This window comes from Mus caroli, chromosome 13 (assembly GCF_900094665.2).
Source record: "Mus caroli chromosome 13, CAROLI_EIJ_v1.1, whole genome shotgun sequence".
Taxonomy (NCBI): domain Eukaryota; kingdom Metazoa; phylum Chordata; class Mammalia; order Rodentia; family Muridae; genus Mus; species Mus caroli.
The window spans coordinates 20,139,077-20,144,251 of NC_034582.1; the positions used below are offsets into that span (position 1 = coordinate 20,139,077).

The 5,175-nt window shown below is 43.5% G+C and overlaps 1 pseudogene; it reads right to left on the minus strand.

The window, feature by feature from the left end:
• Positions 1 to 4,891: 4,891 nt before the first annotated feature.
• On the minus strand, positions 4,892 to 5,015 carry LOC115029151 (annotated as a pseudogene).
• Positions 5,016 to 5,175: the final 160 nt, after the last annotated feature.

Consider the following 5,175-nt stretch of genomic DNA (forward strand, 5'->3'; position numbering starts at 1 on the left):
AGGAAGGAAGGAAGGAAGGAAGGAAGGAAGGAAGGAAGGAAGGAAGGAAGGAAGGAAGAAAGGAAGAATTTTAGTGGATTCACACTTAAATTTGAATAACCACATGAACTCATGGGCACCATTTTCCCCATCTTTTACCTAGCGCCCCCAGCCAGGTTCACCTCCTAATGTTTCAAGGACTTCCCCTAAACAACACCACTTGCTGGAGACCATGTATTCAACTACAGTTGTCTGTGGGGCCTTTCACATCCAAACTATTTCAAGAGAACTGCATTGATTTCTTTCCAAGGACGGAGTCCTTAAGGATCCTGTCCCTTCCTATAGGGGACACCAAGCTTCCAGCTGGGCTGACACACTCAAACTCACATAGAAAGTCTATCTTTTCTTAGATTGCTTGGCTATATGAACCACTTTGAGTGCCATGGGTCTAGAGAATAGATGTGAAATATTGTATTCCATGCATTTTTTACCAGTTTTTCTCTCTTATTTTTCTGAACATAGAGTAAGATGGGATATATATATATATATATGTAATTATTTATATAACTATTATTATTATTATATAAAAGTATGTATAGTACTTCTTACAGTATATAAAAGCTAAACATGACAAAAGTTCCAAATAAGGACTGATTTAAAATCAGAAGTACCTGGTCCCCCCAGTCAGGTGAACTGTGGCATTAGGAAAGCTCTTCTACATTTTCCTGCAAACATCCATCTAGGGAAGGATTGATTTTCCCATTAGAAGATAATGTGGACATTGTCTGAATGGTGATGCCCACTGCAGCTAAAAAAAGATAGACTATGCTTCACTCAAACTGGCAAATTATAACAAATGGCCATAGGGACACACTTCAGTTGCAATCTCAGTAGCTCAGCATGCCCATTATTTGTGCCTGTCAAGGAACTAGTTTACCGTGTATGAAATAAATATAAAGCGGGATATGGTGGCTTACATAATGTGCTCCTAGAATCGGGGGGCCAGGCAGGAGGGTCACTATGAGACTGAGGCCAGTCAGGGCTACATAGTAAGTTCCAAGTCAATCTGGGCTACAGTGAAGAACTCAAAAAACAAAAAACAGGAACCTTGAAACTGTTCATATAAATATGGTTTTAGTCCATGGTGATCTGATAGGATACATGGAATTATTTCAATCATCTTGTATCCGTTGAGGCCTTTTATTGTGACTGATTATATGGTCAGTTTCGGAGAAGGTACCATGAGGTGCTGAGAAAAAGGTATATTCTTTTGTTTTAGGATAAAATGTTCTATAGATATCTTTTAAATCCATTTGGCCCATAACTTCTGTTAGTTTCACTGTGTCTCTGTTTAGTTTCTGTTTCCATGACCTGTCCATTGATGAGACTGGGGTGTTGAAGTCTCCCACTATTATTGTGTGAGGTGCAATGTGTGCTTTGAGCTCTAGTAAAGTTTCTTTTATGAATGTGGGTGCCCTTGCGTTTAGAGCATAGATGTTCACCACAGACTAAGACTGGTCTTCAATAGCAACAAAAACAACAGAAAGCCCACATATACATGGAAGCTGAACAGTGCCCAACCCAATGATAACTTGGTCAAGGAAAAAATAAAGAAAGAAATTAAAGACTTTAGAATTTAATGAAAATGAAAGCACAACATACCCAAATTCATAGGACACAATGAAAGCAGTGCTAAGAGGAAAACTCATAACTCTGAGTGTCTCCCAAAAGAAACTGGAGAGAGCACACACTAGCAGCTTAACAGCATACCTGAAAGCTCTAGAACAAAAAGAAGCAGCCGGGCGTGGTGGCGCATGCCTTTAATCCCAGCACTCGGGAGGCAGAGGCAGGCGGATTTCTGAGTTCGAGGCCAGCCTGGTCTACAAAGTGAGTGCCAGGACAGCCAGGGCTACACAGAGAAACCCTGTCTCGAAAAACCAAAAAAAAAAAAAAAAAAAGAAGCAAATACACCCAAGAGGAGTAGATGGCAAGAAATAATCAAACTCAGGGCTGAAATCAACCAAGTAGAAACAAAAAGAACTATACAAAGAATCAACAAAACCGGGAGCTGGTTCTTTTGAGAAAATCAACAAGATGGGTAAACCCTTGGCCAGACTAACCAGAAGGCACAGAGACAGTATCCAAATTAACAAAATCAGAAATGAAAAGGGAGATATAACAACAGACACTGAGGAAATTTAAAAAAAAAATCACCAGATCCTACTACAAAATCCTATATTCAACAACACTGGAAAATTTGGATGAAATGGACAAATTTCTAGACAGATACCAAATAACATCAGATAAACCATCTAAACAGTCCAACAACCCCTTAAGAAATAGAAACAGTCATTAGAAGTCTCCCAACCAAAGAAAGCCCAGGACCAGATGGGTTTAGTACCAAATTCTATCAGACCTTCAAAGAAGACCTAATACCAATACTCTTCAAACTATTCCACAAAACAGAAACAGAAGGAACACTGCCCAATTCATTCCATTAAGCCACAGGTAAACTCCCTTGGAGATGGAATGGTTTCTGTCTAATCAGGAACTTGTCACAATTTCCTTTCATAGAGGAATTCAAAAGAGTTTTTTTTCTACTTCTCTCATGTTTAATATACCAAGCAGATTTAAAACACTGGTTGAGTGCATATTACTTTTAGTTTCAGAAGATATCATGTATATTTAAGAGGCATTTAACTAGTATAAATTATTTTGATGACTTTAAAAAGTCAATACTGACTTGTATATTTTAAAATAAATTGTATTAGTTTAATAAAAAAAGAAATATGGTTTTGAATTGTTACATGAATACCTGGATCATCTCTCTCAGTGACCCTCTTTCCTGCATGTGCTAGGTAAATTCTCTACTGCTGATCTGTACTGTCAGCCCAACCTCTTTCTTTGTAGTGCAATTTGGGCCCCACATCTATTCTATTCCTTTAGCTTCATAGTAGTTTCAGGACTGGTTTCCATTTCTTCCCTTTCTTATTTCCCCTCTCTCTTTTCCCATTTCTTCCCTTTCTTATTTCCCCTCTCTCTTCCCTCCTGCTTCCTCCTTTTCTTCTTTCTCTTATTTATTTATTTACTTATTTACTTATTTATTTATTTATTTATTTATTTATTTATTGGTTCTTTGAGAATTTCACATCATGCACCCCAATCTCACTCATCCTCCCCTCCCCACCTACCTGTACCTGCCCTCCACCCTTGCAACCTTCTCCCCCATAGAGAAAGAAAAATCTCATTGTGGAAGCTGTAGTGTGTCACAGTGTACACCACACTATTCCCTTTTGTCCACACTGCAGTGCTTGCAAATGTTGATTGCAATGACTGGTTGGTCTGGTACATAGCCTCTGGCTTCTACTACTCTATCAATACTGCAACCTCCTCTGGGATATCCTGTTGTTGCCCTGTGTCATGGAGATCCTGTAGTTTTGGATCTGTAGGACTGACCCCTTCATACACTATAGAAACTCACTGATTGAGTAGATATTGGGGTAGGTCAATTCAAAGCCTTGGATCTGGGCCTGAGAGGTATCTGAACAGGTCATCCCACTGGCTCTCCCACTCTCCCACTCTCAGGGTGGCTTATCGAGAACCCCTGCAACCAGGGACAGCTCTACCCTACTGTCCAGGTGGTGCAGCTAGTGAGGCACATGGCCAGTTCTTCCATAGATGGTAAGGGATGAGAGAGGGAGGAGAGTGCCTCTTCCTCCTCTGTACCAACATCCAGTAGAGGAGAAGTAGAGGGAGTTCTCCTGGGCTCACGCCCTTGGAACTGCTCACCTGTAACACCCACATCCAGGGTTAGCTCTATTATGCTGCCCAGACAAGGTATAGGGACTGCTCTTCCAAGTGCTGCAGCAGGTGAGGAGCAGGGTCAGCTCTCCTGCTTTCATGACCCCAGGGCTAGCTCTCCTGCTTACAATAGGTGGCAAGGAGCAAGGGTGAGGGAGGGCATCTCTTCCTCATCCATGATACAAAGTGTGACAAGTGGTAGGGACAGTTCTTCGAAGCTTGTGTTCTTGGTTGGTTCATCCATAACTCCTACAATGTACCAGGCCAGCTTTCCTGAGTATTGCAGCTGGCTAGGGGTGGGGTCAGCCCTCTTGCTTTCTGTGCCTCAAGGGCCAACTCTCCCATGATGCTAAGGTGAGGGGTGGGGCCAGTTCTGCACATTCCTCAGACTTCAACATATCCCTGGGCAGCAGCCCAAACATTGACATCTGCTTGGACTTTGGTGGTAACGGACCTCTCCTGCTATAGGGCCACAGACCCAGACATGGCCCCCAGTGGCAGCACAGGCCAGGACCCCACTGTGACCCCACATGGCATCACCAGCTACTCATATCAGGCTGTTTCTCACTACCCTCGAGTCTCCAGTTCTGCCTTTCTTCATTGTGCCCACGTCCTTCTGTTTCTCTTTTTCTTCCATTTCTCTACCATGTACTTGCTCCTCTTAGTGGTGCCTGGGTCTCTGAGTGTCTAGGATTATCTCAGGAGTGGTCTCAGGAGTGCCATGTCCCACTCATGCATTGTAGTGCTGGGATCATGCTGGGCAGGATCTGCTCCCCCAGCCCCAGTCTCTGCACTCAACTGGTGGTCATCTCAGGGTAGATCCCTGTCTGGGCTGCATGGCATTGGTCTGGTGGTCATCTCTGGCTTGCTCCTAGCCCAGCCTGACTGAGTGCCCCCATGCAAGGGTCATCTGTCTCAGGCTCTCTCCCATCTGGGACCTGAGGTCCTGGGCAGGGTTCTTCTAGTTTCCAACTTGCTCTCAGTCTTGGGAGCCTATTTGGGTCTGCATGGCATGGGACTGATGTCGTTTCAGGCTAGCTCCTTGTCTGGATCCCTTGGTGCCAGTCTGGTTCTCAATTCAGGCTTGCTACCCACCAACCCTCACGAAGGGAATCTTCAGCTATGAATCATTCAGCAGTTCACAAGCTTTAACACTGAGTATAGACATAACTTCTCTGCCACCTACTGACGCACAAATGACACAGCAGCCATATCTGCAAACCTCTAGGAGCAGGCTTTTTGTTTACCTTATAACCATAGCTAGCTTGAAACTTATGTTAATCAGGTTGGCCTGGAACTAATATAAACTTACCTGTATCTGCTTCTGCTTCTGCCTCTGCCTCTCTGCCTCTGCCTCTGCCTCTGCCTCTGCCTCTGCCTCTGCCTCTGCCTCTG